The sequence below is a fragment of the Cupressus sempervirens genome, chromosome 9, assembly GCF_028749045.1.
Source record: "Cupressus sempervirens isolate cs-2001-9-10 chromosome 9, ASM2874904v1, whole genome shotgun sequence".
Taxonomy (NCBI): Eukaryota; Viridiplantae; Streptophyta; class Pinopsida; order Cupressales; family Cupressaceae; genus Cupressus; species Cupressus sempervirens.
In genome coordinates this window covers 457178485-457200810 of record NC_143126.1, presented here as the reverse complement: position 1 = coordinate 457200810, position 22326 = coordinate 457178485, and the positions used below count along the sequence as shown (strand labels likewise).

Below are 22326 nucleotides of genomic sequence, written 5' to 3'. Positions count from 1 at the left end.
GTTTGAGTTGGGCGTGCAACATGTCTAAAGTTATCAACCTCATTTCCATTGTTGCCATGTTGTTGCCTCGGCCTCCATTATTATTGCCCCTATTGTTGTCATTTCTTCCATTGTTATTGTTTCCATTGTTGACATCACCTGGATTAATATTGATGCCCATCTGTCTAGCCATAAGCTGCAACATCATATCCATTCGCCTATTCTACTCCTGTTGCCCCTCCTCTAATGTACCCAGTAACCATCTGAACATTACATCCTCCTGCTTTGAACTGGTATTCCTGTCATCTCGATCACCCATATTGTTGTCTTATTCAAAGAATATCTCCTTTGTGTCTGTATGACTGGATTGTATGTCCCTTTGCGTAGATGAACTAGACTGTTCACTTTGCAAGTCTAGACTCCTAGTTTGTCTTGCTCTAGTATTGCGAAAATTATAAAGCCCTTGTCGCATGCTCAATCATAAATGCTTAGCCCTTTTAATTTTTCTTTGTAGTGTTTTGACATTATGTCAAACACTTTTTCCTCTATCCGACTATTCCAAATTTCCTATAAGACCTCCATAGGATGGTAGAACTTATAGCTCTGATACCACTATAATAGGCACCCTGGAAATGCCCAAGAACTGAACCAACTACCGATAAAGATTCTAATGTTTTTGCATAGATTTTGAAATCATATAATATGAACAAGAAGGAATTTATGCAAACTGAAGATTGAACCACTGCTGAAATAATATTAGTTCTCAAACTAATAAAATCAAATACATAACAAACTCTTCAACTCACTAATTACTCCCGATCTACTTGTAGCTAGAAATGCGTCCAAGTTGTCTATTAATGAGTTGATAGCAATGAATTCCAAAGGCCAAATGCCAAGGGAATGATGTCTAGAATGTCACAAGAGAGGATAGATGTCCTCTAATGCCAAGAACAAATATGTAACTCACACATCCAAATTCTTAACAAATGCAATTCACAATAATCTGATACTAAACAATGAAGCTCCCACCTCTATCTATACATTTCCTTCACCTTTCTAGAAGGAAATAAAATATTAATTAATTGCATTTACTAGAAGCTTCCCCCTTTCAATAATTAATGCATTCTCTAGAAACTCCTCCCTTGCAATACAATAATTAATTGTGCTTTTAAAAAATTAAATTAATTAAATATAAAGTCACCTTTTAATTTTAATTTATTTAATAACTTTATAAGAAATTAACCTAATCAATTTCTCCTTATTTCTCCACTTAGCCTTTGGAGAACATAAAGGCTAAGAACTCCACTGAGTTGCTAAAAAGATGGAGACATTACATAGTTCCACCCTTCTCATATTTGATGTTTCCTGCCGCCTCAACAGTTTCACGTTGCCTTCTAGCAGTCATTTCCCTATGGATTTCTCATTCTTCAACATCCTTGTCAATTTCCCTTCAGCTACACAGACTTCCCAAAGGACAGTTCAATGGCATTACTAATCTGTGCTAAAATAAACCAAGGCTTCTAAGATACTGCATCAATAAATCTAGGACGATATTCAATATGGTTTGATATATTTAACAGCATGCTTTAGCTCTCCAAACATTTAAAAATGCAAATTTCTAAAAACTGAAAAATATCAGTTTCATTCTTACCACTTCATGCCACATGCAGCACATCTTGGTATAATGCCACCCTGATTTGCAGTTTGATTCACTTAGCATCACCAGTAGTCTCCACAAGAACATAGTCCATCTTTGAAATGATGGAATCGGTTTGCATCTCTCACAATAATTTCTCTTGCAACAATTTTTGAGATAAATTTGGTTGCAGTGTGGCAGTTATCACATACTCGAAGGTTTTTGACAACTCTAATAGTTGTTCCAGGGGATGTGTATAACAAACTGAAGGCAATTGCCAGTCTTTCGCTATGGTAGCAAAGCATTGAGTCTTTATCTTCCACCTCCAGATCATTCAACACAAGTCTTGTATCAGGAATGTACCCTACTGCTTTCAACTCCCAAGACAAGTTTTCCAATTTTGCATAAATTTCATGTGTTTGTGGATGTGATCTGTCCCCTGCACGAAAAACATGCAACATTTTGTGGACTTCTATCCAACTACATCCAGGTTTCTTTGAAACTCCATTATCATTCATTAATTTTCTCACCTTTTGAATGCTTCCCCACCTGCCCACCTCTGCATAAATGTTGGATAGAAGAACGTAGGGTGCAGCATTTTTATAGTCCAACTCAAAAAGGAGTGTTGCTACAAACTCTCCTAATCCTATATTCCTATGTGATCTACAAGCACCAAGAAAACAAATCCACACTGTGATAGCTGGTTTTACTTGCATTTTGATGATAAAGTTTAGGGTTTCTTGAAGAAAGCCGGCGCGACCAAGGAGGTCAACCATACAGACAAAATGATCTATTGTAGGCATGATGTGATAACTATCACTCATGCAGGTGAAGTATTTGCAACCCTCATCTACTAGACCTGCATGGCTGCACGCATATAAAACAGAAACCATGCTAACACAATTAGGGTTAGTTCCAGAGTGAATCATTTGTTCAAAAAGTTTAATAGCATCCTTGCTGTAGCCATGCATTGCATATCCAGCAATCAACGTTGTCCATGTGATCACATTTGGATATTGCTTGTTATAAAACACTTTATGTGCCTTTTCTATACTTCCACATTTTGCATACATGTCTATCAGTGCATTTGTGACAATGCCATCTGACATTATTTTGCTTTCGATAATTTCCTTATGGATCTCCATACCCTGTTCCAGAGCTCCTAATTTGGCACAAGCCGGGAGGATGCTAGTAAAGGTGGGTATGTCTGCTTCTACACCTGCCACTTGCATTTGCTTAAACATCTCCAATGCTTTTTCAACAAGGCCATTTTGTATGTATCCAGTGATGATTGCCGACCACGTGACCACATTTTGTTGAGGTAACTTGACAAACAATTCATGGGCCTTATCTATCTTTCCGCATTTTGTATACATGTCTAGAAGGGCTGTCACAACTATATGATCTGATAAAAATCCCTGTTCAATTAGCTGATGATGAACTTCCATACCTTGGTCCAAAGCTCCCATTTTAGAACATGCTAGGAGAATGCTTGCAAAGGTTACCGAATCTGGCTCTACACCTTCTGAATGGAGTTGCTTAAAAATTTCCAAAGCCTTTCCAACAAACCCATTATGTGCATAACCAGCAATTATTACATTCCATGAAACGACATCTCGATGATGCATTTTGTCAAACAATTTCTGCGCATTTTTTATGCTTCCACATTTTGCATACATGTCTACAAGGGATGTCGCAACCATAACATCTGAAAAGAATCCACTCTCTATCACTTTTTGATGGATTTCAATGCCCAGTGCTGAAGTCCTCAATTTAGCACAAACTGGGAGGATGTTTGAAAAGGTTACTGAACATGGCTTTACACTTGCGTATTGCATTTGTTTAAAAATTTCTAAAGCATCTTCAACAAGCCCTCTTTGTGCATATACAGCAATGGTTGCAGTCCATGAGACCACATCTTGTTGAGGCATATCTTTCAAAAGCCTTAAGGCCTCATCAAGAGAAGCAGTTTTTGCGTATCCTAAAATCATTGATTTCCACGATCCCGTATGTTGCCGAACACCACTGTCAAACAATTGGTGTGCCTTCTCTACGCTTCTACATTTTACATACATGCGTATCAGAGCATACACAACTACAGCATTTGAATTATAACCATTTTCAATAATCTTTTGATGAACCTGTTTACCGAATCCCAAATCTTCCATTTTTGCACAGGCTGAAAGCGTACTGGCGAAGGTTGCTGGGTTTGGCTTTACACTAGCCGATTGCATTAGCTTGAAAAGCTTTACAGCTTCTTCAACAAGCCCATTTTGTGTATATCCCGCAATCATTGCAGTCCATGAGACTACGTTTCTTTGAGGCATTTCTTTAAACAGCCTCAAAGCCTCATCTAGATAACCATTTTGAGTGTATCCTGCAATCATCGCAGTCCATGAGAACTCGTTTGCATTACACATTTTATCAAACACTTCACGCGCTTTTTGTATATTTCCACATTTTCCATACATATCTATAAGGGCAGTCGCAAGTACATCACTTAACAAAAACCCTCTTTCAATTATGTTTCGATGGATTTCTAACCCCTGTTTCAAAACTCCAAGCTTTGCGCAAGCCGAAAGAACACTGCCAAACGTGGATGAGTCAGCCATCACACCTTCCAATTGCATTTGCCTGAAAACCTCCAAAGCCCTTTCATCAAACCCATTTCGAGAATATCCAGCAATGACTGTAGTCCATGTGAATACATCCGCTTGAGGCATTTTGTCAAACACCTGGTGTACCTTCTGTAATACCCCACATTTTGTATACATGTCTATAAGGCCAGTCATAACTACATCATCTGACAAAAATCCACCTTCAATTATTCTTCCATGGATCTGTCGACCCTGTTCCAAATCTCTCATTTTGGCGCATGCTGGAAGCATGCTGGCAAATGTGAACTGATTGGGTTTCACGCCTGTTAACTGCATTTGGCGAAACAGTGTGACTGACTCTTGAGGAATCCCGTGCCCTCTATAGGCTGCAATTATCGAGTTCCACGATAAAATCTCTGGTTCCGTCATACTGTTGAAAACTTTCTGAGCATCTACCAAACATCCGCACCTATCATACATGCGGATAAGTTTACTTTGTAAAACACCGTCTCTTGAAAATATATGTCCCCTGTCATTGATGTGAGAGTGGATTTCTTTACCTTCAGAATGTAAATACTTCTCAATGCAGGACTGCAATAGCTGAATACATGTAGCAGTGTTCAAGCAACCCTCTTTAGCGAGTGCTCTGACACTGAAATTGGGATGGGTTAATAATTGCATTATAACATCTATCGCAATCAAAAACCAAAAATTTGAAAACTTTATATTTATCTTGTATGCACATTGCGAGAGTATTTCAGTTTGCAATGGTCAATGCCATCTGCACAGCCCGCTCTGTTATTTGGAGGCTTACAGACTACTACTTCCATTAAAACTAGCTTACTGATTTGATGTCTTGGTTTTTATTCGGTGGGTACCCAATTAATCCTCTTTATAATTCATTCAGGAACCCCAAATATGTTTGACCCCGGTATTGATGATCACTTTGTCTTATAAGAACATAAAGCTTGGGATCTTGATAGTTCAATTTTGTGTTGTTTTCAGGGAAATTCATTGATTTATATTTTAAGAGTGGTAGTTTACAAGTTGAATTACTTTTAATGTTATTTCTGTAATGAATGATAAGTGTTTTATTTATTTTTTTATAGGATATGGATTGTTGCTAATTATTATTTTTGAGATATGAGTCAATAAATTTTATTCAAAAGTGAACTAGTTGAATTGTGATAGTAATATCAATTCCTCAATCTTAATATTGATTTGGTTTTCATTACTTTAAAATCTATAATTTTTTTTTCTTTCTAAATAAGAGTTTATAGTCAAATTTTTGTATTGAAATAAATTAAAAATACAACAATCCAAAAAAGTCTACAAAAATTACCTTAACCATCAACAAAAAAACCATATTAGAAATTGTCTACCCAATCAAAATATTGTCTACAATAGCAAAAATATCTAAACTCTAAACTTATCAGTCTAAGAATGATTATCCACAAAAGAGGCAGTCATGTTGCAATTGTAAAAGTTCAACTGTAGAGATAATAAAAGCCTATGCTATTATCATCTAGAAATCAAATTAAAATTAAACCATATCCATACTTGTTTGAGAGAAATAATATGAGTCGACATCTTTGATCAACTCTACACTTGTTGTTCTTGCCCAAGGAACTGCTTTGTACCTCATGCCCTTGCATCTCTATCTCTATTGCCAAGGACAACCTTGTTTCATACTTGGATAAAGATTGACTAGTTAGAGCTACAAACTTCAATATGATATTATATCCTCCTCCTCTCTCATTGTTATTTTCTTGCTATATTCTTCTAGTCGTCATTCAACCTACTTTATTTCTAAAGAGTCTTTACTGCCTAACCCATCTAGACCCTCATCATATTTATATTTCACAATCCTTGGCTCGAGAGACCTCAATGAGATTAGTCCAATCGTGTAGCGAGACTAAACACAATAGAAACAATAAGATTATTGAGAGAACCAAGAAAGATCAATATTTATTCATCAAATATCATTGTACAGTGGTTCGACAACTGGTCTTCTTACATGTTATTCTCATACATGCTTGATTTCTTATAATCTTTCACCAAAGACCTTAGATTTGATCTAAAAGATATTCAAATAAGTTATATGTTCAATACTAATCAACTATTGCCTATAGAGATATATTAAATATATTATATTATAGCCATCACGACATGCAGGTCGACCCCAAGATCTAAAACATTACCTAAGAATAGGAAATGTATTAGAACAAATCTAGGTTTGGTCCCAAATCATAAGGGACCAAAGGAATAACATGATTAAAATCTTATAGTTCTAGATTTAGGTCCTCACATGATCTTAGAACATCACCAAAAGCACCACGAATGATTTTCAATTGTAGATCTCTATCGTAAGATTGAAAGCCACCAATGGTCATGAAATTGGCACAGATACACTACCAAAGAGAAGAAGAATCATAACTCAAGAAAAAAAGAACCAAATGAAGTGAAAAAAATAGGAATAAGAACCAAACTAGGTCTAGATCTTACTCCAAACATTGCAAGTTTTGACTAGATCAAACAAAGGATCACTGAAATGATCCACACATAAGAAAATTGGAAAATTGAATATAAAATATTTTTGGTTGATGCAAGAATTCTCAAAACCCAATATGATCTTACATTAGGCACCTAGGGTTCACAAGAAAGTGAGTCTCTCATTTTGATTCCAAAGAAGAATCTAGGAGATCCATTTATCCTAAGAAATCCATGAAGAACCTTCAATTGGTTTGTATATCCATTTGATTAGATATTCCATATATTCATTGTTCTACTCCCAACTCTTCTTCTTAATACATGTGATATGTTGTCTAAATTCTTGTGATGATAATGTTGCTTCACGTTTGAATTGCCTTCAACCTCATGATGCTCATATAGATCTGCATATATATATATATATATATATATATATATATATATATATATATATATATATATATATATATATATATATATATATGTGTGTGTGTGTGTGTGTGTGTGTGTGTGTGTGTGTGTGTGTGTGTGTGTGTGTGTGTGTGTGTGTGTGTGTGTGTGTGTGTGTAGGTGAAATATCTATATCCTCCAATAACTCAACTTCATAAGAATTCTTGGAATGAAACAATTAAGAAGTAAAGTCAACACACAACTGGGAGGGGGCAGTGGTGGGAGGAGAGGGGGGTGTTGAATTAGTTGCAAGCAATTATAATTAAACCTAAACTTATAAAATTGATCACTAATAACTAAAATAATGAATCATAATAATAAGAAACCATACACCATAACATAATGATTTGTTGACTAGGGATGTTGATATAAGATTGTTTTGAAGAGAAGAATCTATAATGGAACAATAATTATTTTGTCAATGATGTCAAACTTGCTACCTACTAGTGAGACAATTGCTTTTTGGTTTGAAAGCTATCATTTAGTTGATTGATGAAGAGGATTTTAAAAGAGGAGATAAAAATAGCACTTAGAGAAAGGTTGAGTTATTTGGTATGTAAAAGAAACACTAAGGCCAAGTAAGACATTGATACTATAGCGTATTCTTTATCTACTTAAAGTCTAAAATGAAAGATTACTCAAGATAAGACTGGAAGAAGGTTAAGTAAGAAAAGTGTTTACCAAGCCTTGTCGAGCAGTCAGTGTAAGCCAAGCATAAATTAGTGAAAGCTGAGTGAAAATCAAGAGGTGTCAAGCAAAGATGAAAAACAGTGCAAGTCGAGTGATTTTTAGTATATATCAAGTAAAATTTAGTTGGTGCTGAACATCAATAAAATTTAGTGTTTGTTGAGGGAACTAGTATTGGCCAAGTGACATAACACTATAGTTGTTGAGTACCAGTAAACAATGTTAAATCAAAGATTTGATGAATTTGAGCCAACTATTTTGTTTTCTTGAATTGTGTGAAGCATGTGGAAGATAACTATGATGAGTTGGTGGCAAAGAATTCAAGGTAAACCATTTTGAGGAAAATTCAAGGAAGATTGTAGAAGAAGCTTCTAGAGGAACCAAATGGAAAAGTAGGTAGATTCATTGTATCCTACCTAATCCTAAAATGGATGATTGTGGTTAAGAGACAAAAGTTTTGAATTTTTTATTTATAGAGATAACTGGTCAGAAGCAAAGGTTGTCATGTGGGAGAACCTAAGGAAGACAAGGAGTCTAGTGTATTGCTTCATTCAGTGGGTGAACATAAGTGACTGTATTTGGTATGCAAAGAAAGAAGGCTTAAGAGCATGAATGCTTGAAGTATAAACAAGCTATTAGAGCTGAAGTTTGTGAATGCTAAGCAAAATGGAGGATTGAAATAGAGATCTATAATTTGCAAGTGAGTTGTAATTTTTTATTAGATCAAGCCTTACTATTACTTTCTAATCATTGTATTAGTCTAGGGTAAATCCTTTGGATTAAGGTTGACCTAAAGTCATTTGTGATTTCTTTAATCGGGTGACATTCTAATGAATGGTCTAAAGTCCTCTAACAAGGCTCACTCCTAATAGGGTGATTGAAATCCTTTAACCAAGTCACATTTAACAATGTGTATTGTAACCTTTAATAGCATTGGCTTTTTATAAAACATCACTTCAGAAGAGTGAGAATTAGTAGCATTTTATTGGTGGTTTTTCCCAATTGGGTTTGTAAATCCTTGTGTCAAATTGTGTGAATGTTCTTATGTTGTTTCATGTTTACATTTTTGCAAAGTTATTTTGACCTAGGAAAGTAACCTACAAAGTTTAAGTATTGTATAATCTAATGGATGTATGCATGACAAGATTTTATGGATATGGGTCTACTAAGAATTGAAAAGTTTTATTTTTACATCTAGACCTTGGGTAACTAACTCACCTCCTTCTCAATTATTCTAAAGAAATCCAACAATTGGTATCAGAGCCATAGTGCTTAAGAACACTAGTTTGTAGGTACTAGAAGAAAAAGATCGAGATGTTCAAAAGAGATGTACCCAAATTCAACAAGGAAAACTTCCTTGCATGAAAAAGTCTAATGAAGCTACACCTAGGAGGTGTTGGAGACCATGTACAATCTACCATCACCACTACTCATGCTGACCCTATTGGAGCCCTAACAACTAAGGATCTAAAAAAGAAGAAAGAACACAATCAGGCAATGTTGGAGATTTCCTTTGCCTTAAGTTATGCTAAGTTTGATGAAATAAAAGGGTTGTGATAGTGCAAAGAATATGTGTGATGCTCTACACACCATCTATAGAGGAGATGCAAATGTTTTGAGAGCCAAATCTGAAAGTCTTAAAGGTAAGTTTGATGATATTGGGATGCAAGAAGGTGAGAATGTTGCTCAACATTACTCTGGAATAAAAGATGTTGTTAATGCTATAAGAGGAACTACTGGCAAGATAGATGATGATACTATATTAAGCATAGTTTTGAGAACATTGCTACCCACCTATTCTATTAGAGTTTTTGCAATACAAGAACTGAGATGTATAGAAGGTTCTAATCTAGCTCTTGAAGGTTTGGTAGGTAGGCTCATTTCTTTTGAGCTATCTAATTTTGACAACTTCAAATATGACAAGGTTGAATTTTCTTTCAAAGCTAAGTTGTCATTGAAGAAGCCTAATGAGAAGAAGAAGAAAAAGGTAAAATATGTTTCTAGAGACAGTGATATAGATGAGGAGGATGTAGAACAACTTGAAGCACTACTAGCAAGGAGATTTCATAGAGGTAAAGAAAATTCAAAGGTAAGTTACCTATCACGTGTTTAAATTTCAATGAGGTTAGTCATATTGCTCCTAGATGTCCAGAAAAGAAGAACAATAGAAGTGGTGAAAAATATAGAAGTAGAAGAGATGAGGACAACAAAGATTACAAAGACAAAGGCAAGAAGTCTTGCTACATTGTAGAAGAGGAAACTAAAGATGGATCTGACAATCATGATGATGAAGTGGTGTACATGTTGCAATGAAGGGTGATTCTAATGAGAACAAGGCAACTGCACTAGTGTCTTGTGTGAACAAGGATGAGAGATGGATCATTGATAGTGGGTGTTCACATTACATGACTAAAGATAAAAGTAAGTTCATTACCTTGAATTATTATGATGGAAATAGTGTAAGGTTTGGTAATGATGCACCTTGTCTAATAAAAGAAAAAGGATCAATCAAAATCATAGAAAAGATTTTATGTGACAATGCTTATTATGTTGAAGTACTTAACTATATTTTTTTGAGTGTGTCACAATTGAATAGTTCATGTTGCAAGGTTGAGTTTGAGAACAAGATAGCTAAGATATATCATATTGATGGAAACCTAATTGGAAAAGGTGATCAAACTAGAGGTAATCTATTCTACCTTGATATGAATGATGCTACTTGTCTAGTTGTAGAATTTGATGATGTGTGATTATGGCACCAGAGGTTATGTCATGCTAATTTTGATAACTTGGTTAGTAATAGTAACATGAGAAGGGTCAGAGGTTTTCCTAAGTTAAAGAAACCTAACAATATAATTTACAAACAATGTCAGTTAGGCAAAATGACAAAGTCTAGTTTTAAGAGTAAGACTCACACCTCTAAAGGAATTTCGGATATTTCTCATACTAACTTGTGTGGACAAATTGATGTATAAAGCTACAAAGGTGAAAATTACATTATGCTATTTGTTCATGATTATTCTAGGATGATGACAGTTATGTTTCTAAAACATAAATCTAATGCTTTCCAAATATTTAAGTGGTACTTAGCAAGAGTTGAGAAGGGAATAGGTAAAAGCCTGAAATGTCTAAGATCTAATAGAGGAGGATAATTTACATCAAATGAGTTTGAGATTAGTTGTAATGACAGAGGAATCAAAAGACATACATCTACCCCTAGGATCCCTTCACAAAATGGAATTGCTAAATAGAGGAACAAATTTGTAATGGACTATGCTAGGACACTCATGATAGAGAAGAATGTTGCTTTGAAAAATTGGAGAGAGGATGTAAGTATAGCTATGTATACCTTGAACCATGTGCAAGTCAAGAAAGGTACTCATTCAACACCTTTTGAACTATGGTATGGTTACTCACCCAATGTAAAATATTTCAAGGTATTTGGAAGCAAGTGTTATATTCTTAAAGATTCCAGGAATGGTAAATTAGATGCAAAAAGTCAAGAAGGTATATTCCTTGGCTATTCTATAAGAAGTAAAGCTTATAAGTGTTTAAATACTAACACTAGCATAGTTGTGGAAAGTGTAAATGTAAAATTTGATGAATATATAGAAGTACACGAGGCTAAATCTATCAAGGAACTAGAAGAATACAAACCTTTTGTATACTTTTATGAAAGTATACTTGCTGATGAAGATGTTATAAATCAAGTTGCAAATCAACAACAAGTTTCATTGATTGCTGAGTCACATACAATGAATGTCAAGTTGCATTTAGGGACCAAGCTACATTCTGGTGTCAAGTTGTAGACTAAAACTGAGGCACATTTTGATTCTATGACTAGTGTATATGAAAGAGATGTTGAAATACTTGATCTAGAGAAGTACATAGTGATTTAGAAGTTGACAGACCTAATGAAGAAAATAGAGCAGAACCATTATTGCAAAAGAATGTCAAAAGACATCATTCTGCTGCACAAATTATTGGAGATAAAGAAGCAAGACCAATGACAAGAAAAAAATCTAAGAATTGATACATGTTTCCTTAGCATGCATGAACCTAAATCAGTGAAAAATTCCTTAGAAGATGGGGATTGGAGTAAAGCCATGAAAGAAGAGATTGAATAGTTTGAGAAGAAAAAGACATGGACTCTAGTTTGTAGACTGGAATATAAAAATGTGATTGACACCAAGTGGGTTTACAAAAACAAGTTAGATGAGAATGGTGAATTCACAAGTAATAAGAAAAGATTAGTTTACAAGGGGTATGCACAATAAGAAGGGATAGATTATGGAGAAACATTTGCCCTTGTGTCAAGATTGAAAGGAGTAAGAACTTTGCTTGCTTACTCTACATACAAAGGTTTCAAAGTTTATCAAATGGATGTTAAATCTACATTTCTGAATGACATATTGGAAGAAGAGGTCTATATAGAACAAGTAGAAGGATTTTTTAATGCTAACAACAAAAACATGGTATGTAGACTACACAAAGCTTTATATGGTTTAATGCAAGCACCAAGAGCATGGTATGAAATGATTCACAATTAGCTTATGAAGATTATATTTGACAGGACTGATGATAACAACAATTTGTACTTGAAGATAAAAAAAGGGAAAGGTATTTTACTATCTGATTTTTGTTGTTGATGATATCATATTTGAAGGTCAAGATAATTTATGTAAAGCCTTTGTAAATGAAATGTAGAATAAATTTGAAATGTCTATGTTTGAAGAGATCAATTTCTTCATGTATTTGCAAGTACATCAAATGAAATATGGTACATACATCACTTAATCTAAGTATATAAAGGAAATACTAAAAACTTTTAGATTGTAAGATTCCAAGCCAGTGAGCGCACCTATGGTGATAGGACACAATTGTAAAAGAATGATGACTTAGCTGAGGTGAATCAAACATTGTACATTACTATTATTGGAAAATTGCAATATGTAGTGCATAGTAGACTTGATATTGCATTATCTATTGGGAGAGTTGCAAGATACTCTGCTAATCCTAGGGAGAATCATTTGAAGGTTGTTAAGAGAATAACAATATATCTGAAAGGACCAAAGACTATGGTTTATATTCCAAGAAAAATAAAAAGATTGAGTTGATAGCCTACACTAATGCTGATTGGGATAGCAATATTGATGACAGAAAGAGCACTAGTGGAGGAGCATTTTTCTTAGGAAAAAGGTTGGTTACATGGGCTAGCAAGAAACAAAATTGTATATCTCAATCTACTACTAAAGCTGAATATGTTGTTGTTGTAGTATATTGTACAAACATTGTGTGGATGAAACAACTACTAAAAGGTATGAGAAAGGAAATCACTAAACCTATGATACTTTATTGTGATAGTACAAGTTCTGTAAATATATCAAAGAGCCCTATGATGTATACAAAGACTAAGCACATTGTAATTAAGTATCAATACTTGAGAGAGTTAGTTCAAGACAAAGAGGTGAAGATGGAATATGTTAATACAAAAGATCAAATAAATGATATCTTCACAAAAGCACTACCTAAGGATGCTCATGAGTATATAAGGGGTAAAATAGGGATGATACCCCTATCCAAGGCTATTTAAGAAGCACGAGTAGTGCGTTGCATCAAATGAAACGATTGACATATGTTACACATTGATACAGTGGATCTTACTTTAGGAACCACCTAAAGTAATAAAAGAGCTGGAACAGTTGATCAATCATAAACTATGTAACAGAGGGAGAAATTGAAAATGCTCATATCTACATGTTGAGATGACAAGTCTTTGGCATTATTTTTAGAGAGGGAGAACTAGAGAAAGGGAGAAATACATAATACAAAGCACAGTGAGAACAAGGGAGAAACATGAAATATCTACTCAAAGGGAGATAGTGTACTTGGTGATTACTACAGAGGGAGAAATGACTAAAAGACATACATCTACCTAGGAAAAGGGAGTTATTGCTGAGGGAGATATAAGAATGAAATAAGCCAAAAAAGATACCTGAATATCAGAAAGAGGGAGTGATCAACATAGACATACAAAGAAGTCTTGCAAGAGTTGATTGTTTGTTGATTAGAACATAATTTTGTAGCCTATACAGAAGATGAAAGCTACTAATAGAGAGAGAGATTTCAATACAAGGAACTATTTTCTTTTTGGTATTATTGTTGGTATTGTTTTCCATCAATACAAAAGAGGGAGATTATTGAAAACACAATGACATAAGTATGAGAATGTGTTTCAATCATTGTTTTGTCACTTATGTTAAACCCGCTACTTGCTGGTAAGACAATTACCTAGTTGATTTGAGTATTGTTGGCCACATTTTCCTTCCCGCCAAAGTTTTCATATTTGAATTCAAATGCTAAATGGTTACTCCCAATATTTAAATATTTAAATGACATGGAAATAAGAGAAAAATAAATACAAAAAAATATTGTATTTCCTACTTTTCTAAGTTTATTTTTCCCTAGCCCTGCAAGTTTTTGGACTGTTAGATCTTCCATAGATCCATGGTGGGCACTTTCTTACATTATGAAAATGCTCTATCTTTATGCAATGTGGGAAAGTGCCTCATTGCCATATGGATGTGTGGGTCCTATTTCTTGTGGGCTACAGAAGAAGTAAAGCTGTCAAGTAAGCTATTAGGTGAGTTGGCATACGACTAGATTTCTATTGGTAGTCACTTTCTTGCATTTTCTATTTTGTCAAAATTTCTAACAATGCAGGGAAGTCAAGTTATGACATGTGGATTTTGGGGCTATTTTATGTTTTGACATCAGATAGAGTGAGGTCTTGATGTGTGTCCTTGATGGGTGCCCATTCTCCAGAGTGCAAAAAGTGAAAGATCAAGGTTACAATAACACAACTAGGATTTCATGGTATGATCTTATGATCCACTGTAAGATTGTGAGATCAATTACCAAGGTCACTGATGTTAGGATATGTAGTTATTGTAACATCATAAAGATGTATGGTAATAAGAAATGGTGAGAAGGATTGCAATCTTACAGTGTAGGGTTATCGTAAGATCATAGGTGTAACTATAGAGGTCTTCTTAAGACATGAAGTAAGAGATTCATCACAACATCATGGCAATCATAAGATTGTAAATGAAATTTAAGGGGAGTCTAATGTTAAGATGGGTTGATGACCAAAAGATTTTAGAACTTTGGTTGACCAAAGTAAAGGTGATTCACTCATCCAAGCTGGAAAAGAAGAGGGTCTTTGACCAATAAAATTACAAGAAAGGTATAGGGTGAGCGTTGAATATAATTGACATACTGATATATCTGACTCGGCATGCTGGCAGCAAAGACAAAATGACTCTTTAATGGTGGATTAGATTTTTTATCGTCTACAAATCACTTTGAGCATCCCCATGCCTAGTAAATGCAAAAGAAGCATGCATTCATCACTCAGTTATCCATCTACTCCAACTATGCATTGATTGGCACCATTTTCATCACTTAAGGGTTTACTCTAGTCAAGGTTTCCATGATTTTCATGCCTTTGCAAGTGTACCAAATAAAATATATTGTTTGGATTTTCTTAATTGTTCTCTAAGCACTTAATGGCAGTGGTTGTTAAGTAAATTCAGTTAGAAATATCTTCATTATGCTTGAGCTATAAAGGTAGATCTTGTAATCTTTGTAAGGGTTGATCTTTCTTTGATTCTCTAGTATTGCTTCTATGCATACTAATATAATTTCTCATGCCTTTGAGCTATTGTAATCCTTTGCTAAGTCTCTTTTAGCCATTAACATACTATGCAAGATTCTTTTGCCTCTAGTTAATGTTCTTGTTTATATTCTACAATTTGCATGATTGTATCCACTTTTGACATTTGAATGATATTAAGAAAAGACTCTTCCTATAGCATTCTTTTGTTCTCCAATCTACATGTGGTTGTTGAATTAAGCAAAGTTTGAATTTGTATTCTTTAAAGTTATAATTGATTAACTGTACATTTATGGACAGAGATAAGGTCAAACACTCTATTTTGGTGTATCACCCATTTAAGTTAGAGTAGGTAGATTTGCTTCTTGTATTCCTTCTCTCTTTTCCTCTCCAAGTGTGGTTAGGTGCATCATAATAGCAAAGGAAGATGGCCTTCTCTAGAGACTCAACCTCTTTTTGATTGATGACGAGGTTCTGATCAAATGAGATAAAAAAAAGCACCTAGAGGAAAGGTTTATTTTAGGTAGGAAAAAAGAGTACAAAGATTAATTAAGACAATGATGTTATAGTGCATTGATTATCTACTTAAGGCTACAAAGCTTAGATACACTAAGTCTAGAAGAACAAGTAAAAAGAATTGAGTCTGCCAAGCTTGATCAAGTGGATAGTAGATGCCCAGAAAAGTTAGTGCAAGCCACACAGAAAATTAGTTGGAGCCAAGAAAAGTGAAAGTTCAGTGTATGCTGAGTGATACAATGTAAGCTGAGTAAAGTTTAGTTGATGCTGAGCACCAATAAACTTTAGAGTTTACTATGTGATTTGGTTGAAGATGAGTGGAAGAATGGTTTGGAAGCCGCATGACAATATATTGATGCCAAGTGCTAGTATTTATGTTAAATCATAGATTTGATGAATTTGAGCTGACTATTTTGATTTCTTTAATTTTGTGAAGTGTGTAGAAGATAACTATGATGAGTTGGTGGCACAAATTTCATGGTAAACTATTTTGAGGCAAATTCAAAGAGGATTGAAGAAGAAGTTTCTATAAGGGACTCAAATGAAAAGATGGATAGATTCATTGAATCCTACCTAATCTTATCTAACCCTAAAATGGATGATAGAGGTTGAATGATAAAAGATCTTAATTTTCTATTTATAGAGACGGTTGGTTAGAAGCAAGGTTGGTCATGTTTGAGAACCTAAGTTAGATAGGAGGTCTAAGGTATTACTTCATTTAGTGACCAAACAAAATAGACTACTATTGGAAAGAAAAGAATGAAGGCTTAAGAGTATGAATGCTTGAAGGGTGAACAAGCTATCAGAGTTGAAGTGTGTGAAAGACAAACATAATGAAGGACTGCAACAAAGATCTATAATTTGCAAGTGAGTTGTAATTTTTTATTAGATCAAGCCTTACTGTTACTTTCTAATCATTATACTAGTATAGGGTAAATCCTTTGGATTAAGGTTGACCTAATAGTCATTTGTAAATCCTTTAACCAGGTGACATTCCAAGTGAATGAACTAAAGTCCTCTAACAAGGCTCACTCCTAATAGGGTGATTGAAATCCTCTAACTAGATCACATTTAACAGCGTATATTGTAACCTTTAACAGGGTTAGCCTTTCACAGGGCATCACTTCATAAGAATGAGAATGAGTAGCATGTTACTGGTGGTTTTTCCCAAATTGGGTTTCCATGTAAAATCCTTATGTAAAATGTGTTATTGAATCTATTATGTTTCATGTTTAGATTTCTGCAAAGTTATTTTTACCTAGGGCAATAATCTACAAGTTTAAGTGATTGTATGATCTAATGGATGCATGCATGAATATGTTTTTATGGATATGGGTTCACTAAGCCGTGAAATTTTTTAATTGTACATTTGGATCTTGAATAACTAATTCAACCCCCTCTTAGTTATTCTAAAGAATTCAAACTTAATTAGTAAAGTCAACTTGGGATGTAGATTTTGCAAACATGAAGACTAATTTTGTAGATTGTATAAAATTTTTGGGAATTAATCCAACCCGAATAAACTAAAACAAAAATGAAGAACACAATTTTGAAATGTATAATTTTTTGTCTTACATTTGTCATTAATGTCAGAGGGGAAGAGGATTGGTGAAAAATTGTAAGGTATGTATAATTTACAATGATGTAATAAGGGCGAGTAGTAATATATATAGAGTATAATGATGAGTCATTTATTTTGAAATTTTCTTATGGCCACAATTTTGCAAATTTGAAATTTTGACAAGCATAAAGCTATACCTAGCCAATTTTCCCCTTATGTTGCCATTAATGCCAAAGGGGGTATTGTTGGAAATTTAGATAAGAATATTTTTTAGAGTGGCTATTAATGGTTCAATATAACACATTTTTTGAGGTAGAAAAGTCAGAGAATAAGTTTGGTTGAAGGATATACTTAGAAAATTGTCTAAGTATAATATTGCTTAACAAGAAACAACCACATAGTTTTGTTCAACAATCTTCACAAAAGGAAAAGTTATGTGAGCTTAGAGGTAGTTAGTATGGAAATCAAGAATGATGTACTTAAGGATTATAAATTTTTGAATAACTTTTGTATGAGTGTTGGGAAGTTCTGTAGTAACACTTGTATAAAAATGTAGAAGATGGTAACTTGTAGAATACTAAATTTTTGACTAAGGAACTATTTTGACTTGTCAAAATAATTTCTCGACAATGTTGGGCTGACATATTAAAGATTAAATCTTACATGACATAATTTAATATGAGGTTTTATAGTTTCTAAAGAAGGTTATGGGGAATAGTTCAAAGTTTTTTTTGTATAAAGATAGATCTTTTTGTTTAATGAAGTAGCCAATTGTATTGTAATGATATGTTTGTTATATGTATAATTTGTATGTACTATATAGATGAAAATTTGATGAGAATATTAGAAAAGACTATTGTATAAAATTTTGTGAGTATGGAACTACAAAGAAAAATCAAATATTGAAGATATCAACACGGTCAAGGTTTTATATCTATTCATATAACATGTAAAGTTGTATATATGCATGTTTGGGAAGTTGGCTCAGCTTGTATTTTGTATTTTTATCACAACTCCAAATAGGGTTAAGGATTCTAACAAGGTTTAGTTCTTTCATAAGGATATATACACTATATGAACATAATAAAATCTTAACAAGATTAATATCCTTCACAAGATACTTTTGATTAGTGGATCATTTTGTGGGTACCGTCCCCATTGAGGTTTTTCCTTGGAAAAGGCTTCCCTGTTAAGAAAATAGGGTGTTATGAGTTTCTTTATATTTTGCATATTTGTACTTTTCAGGTTACTTACATATGCAAGTTTAAGATTTGTAAATGATATCCATACTCAAGAAGAAATTTGTGTATAGTGCATAACTCATTCAACCCACCCCCTCTTAGTTATATAAATGCACTTTAATTTCTAACAGGTGTATCCTCCCCAACTACATTCTACATTAAACTTGTATGTGGTGCATGTATATGCTCCTACCCCTATCCACTTATGCATCTTTTATACCATTGATAAGGTAAGTAACACATTATGGTACTCTATTAAGATACATCCCAATTAATACATATATAACCTAATATGATGAAAGAAGGTCGCATGATACAAATAATTCCATGACCCACAAATGGTTTTCCAAAGTTTCTCTTACAACATCTATTGGAGGTGGTATGTCAATCTCTAGATGCATATCTCAAGTAGAAGAAGATTCACCATCACGACCACCTATAGTTGTGAAGTATGAGTGTATTGTATATCTATGCATGTGATCATTGGATATCTTATGGAATTGAGTCACAATAATCATGATACTCTCATAAAAATCTCTCTAAGTGTCATCTAGAACACTCTTTCTTACAATTTCTAGCTTCAAGTGTTTTGGTATTAAAAAGGTTTGGACAACCCATTTCCCTCTTATTAGTAGGAATTTAGGAATAAGGTCATTTATATCAATCTACCTATCTCCCCTTGCCCTAATCAACATGAGAAGTATAATCTATGTAATCAACATCATGGTGGAAATAGAAATATAAAAATAATTGCTTAGAAAAATAGAGTGGGAGCTCATCCTTCTAGAGCCCCATGTGATATCTAGCTAACCATCAAGGATATATGAAGGGTGCCACCAAGTCATTAGTACATCATGTCATCATGTAAACTTAAATTTTTTTCATCTCATGATAATGTGGAAACATGTCCATCACATTATAAGTAGAGACAAGTTTTTCTGCTTGCCTCCACTTCAAAGAGCTAGTAATATTGTGCGAGAGAGATGCATAAAATGTATCACAACTAATGTTATAGGTTATATGATTTCATATTGGTAATAATTTGTACTAGCTAATATCTTATAGCATTCACCCTCTTCCTATTCTATAAGTAGGTGATCTTTGTAACCTCTCATCAAGAGCACCAATGAAATTTTATAAGTGATGTATAGTCTCTACCAATAATGTCTCCCTATCTTAACTTCTATTTAAAAACCTTTGGAATGACCCAGTGGGGGCACAACCATGTACACTAACCTCCCCAAAATTACTACCACCAAAGCCATAATGATGGAATGTATAGATAAACACAACAAGATAGCTAATCAATAGAGATATGCACATGAATATACACGTGTATATTTTATTAAAAAATAATCTAATTAAAACATACATTTCTAGTCCACAGTAAATATTAAAGTTAAAGTGATATTTAATATCAATAACATGAAATTAAAACTTTATTTGCATCAAATTTAAAATTTGATTACATTATATTTAAATTTTAATCACAAAAAATCATATAACAATCTAAAATTTTACTCATGTTAAGGTCAAAGGGGGTCATAGTAGGTCATGTTAGACATGTTAGGCCTTAAGGGGTCTTATTATGTCTTAAGGAGTCCCAATAAGTCATGTTAGGCATGTTAGGTCATAAAGACTCCTAATAGGTCAGGGTAGGCATGTTAGGGCTTAAGGGGTCCTAATATGGCGTAGAGGTTCCTAATAGGTCATGTTAGGTCAAAAGGTAGGCCATGTTAGACATACAAGGCATTAAGGAATCCTAATGGGTTATGTTAGGCCTTAAGGGGTTCTAATTTTTCATATTAGGTCAAAAGGGATCATAATAGGTCATGTTAGACATGTTAGTCCTAAAGGTGTCCCAACAAGTCATGTTAGGTCAAAAGGGGTCCTAACAGGTAATGTCAAAGAAATTAAGTCATAAAGGCTCATAATAGGTTATGTTAGGTCAAAGGGGGTCTTAATAGGTCATGTTAAGAATGTTAGGTCATAAATGGTCTTAATAGGTCATGTGAGCTCAAAAGGGTTGTAATAGGCCATGTTAGGGCTTAAGGGGTCATGTTAAGTCAAAAGGGGTTGTAATATTGCTTAAGGGGTCCTCATAGGTCATGTTAGGCACATTAGGTCAAAAAGGGACCTAATAGGTCATTCAAGGTTAGAAGGGGTTGTAATAGGGAACACTAAGGCCTGAGGGGTCATAATATGGCTTAAGGTGTTCTATTAGGTCATGACAGGTCAAAAGGGGTCATAATATTTCTTAAAGGGTCCTAATATGGCTTAATGAGTCCTAATAGGTCATGTTAGGCATGTTAGGGCATAAGGGATCCTCATAGGTCATGTTAGGTCATAAGGAGACCTAATAGGTCATATTAGGCATGTTATGGCTTAAGGGGTCATAATAGGTCATGTTAGGTAAAAAATGGCTTTTAATAGGTCATGTTACACAATAAGGGGTTCTAATACACCATTTTAGGCATGTTAGGTCATAAAGGGTAATAATAGGTCATGTTAGGTCAAAATGACAATTGTAAATAGGTCATGTTAGGTATGATAGGCTTAAGGGATCCTATTCGGTCATGTTATTTCAAAAGGAGTGACAATATTGCTTAAGGGGTCCCAATATGTCATGTAAGGCACATTAAGTCACAAGGGATTTTAATAGATCATTTTGGATCAAAAGGGATTAGAATGGGTTATATTAGGCATGTTAGGTCCCACAGGTTCTTATTATGACTTAAGAGGTCCTATTGGGTTATGCTAGAAATATTAGGTCTTAAGGGGTCCTAAGAGGTCATGTTAAGGGATTCCAATAGATCATACTCAGTTATGGTATATTATGACAAGTTATACTAGGTCTATCAATGTTATGATAAGTTATATTAGATCATGATAGATTATTTATTTTTGATATTAGTAGCAACCAAAATAAGGGGGCTGGCCCTTAGTATATAAACATGGTTAACCCATTAATATCACAATAATAACAAACACTACCAACAAACCACCCTGCCCTTAATATCATAAAACATAGTATCCCATCTAGTCAACCTAACTCAAGTGCTAACATACATATTCACATATCCTCTAGTAATATAAGAAAATTGCTAGATGACAACATATCCAAAACAAAAGTAAAAGTATCTACTAGGTTGACTAAAGTTTTTGCAGAGTATAAAAACTAATCTATCTATGCTTCTACCAACATACTAAATAGTTTAAACCATAAAAATAAACATTCTTTAAGGCCTAACAACATGATTATAAAAGTAAAAGCTAGATATAACCAACAATAGATAGGGTCCCACTAGGTCATGTTAACCCATATTTTGAAGGTTTTCTAACTTTATTGGTAAGGTTTTAAAACATTTTTTTTGAAGTTTCCAAATATTTTTCTAAGTTTTTCATATACATTTTCTAAGGATTTCTAACATTTTTGTAACGTTATTTCTAATATTAAAAAAAATAAAATTTATACATTTTAAAATTATATATAT

At 33.9% G+C, this 22326-nt stretch overlaps 1 pseudogene across 1 annotated transcript; it reads right to left on the bottom strand.

The window, feature by feature from the left end:
• Nucleotides 1-707: 707 nt before the first annotated feature.
• On the bottom strand, nucleotides 708-5089 carry LOC149539297 (putative pentatricopeptide repeat-containing protein At3g49142 pseudogene; annotated as a pseudogene). The gene is made up of 2 exons (XR_016356214.1): nucleotides 1631-5089; nucleotides 708-1442 (listed from the first exon to the last, which is right to left on the bottom strand). The product of XR_016356214.1 is annotated as a putative pentatricopeptide repeat-containing protein At3g49142 pseudogene (transcript).
• Nucleotides 5090-22326: the final 17237 nt, after the last annotated feature.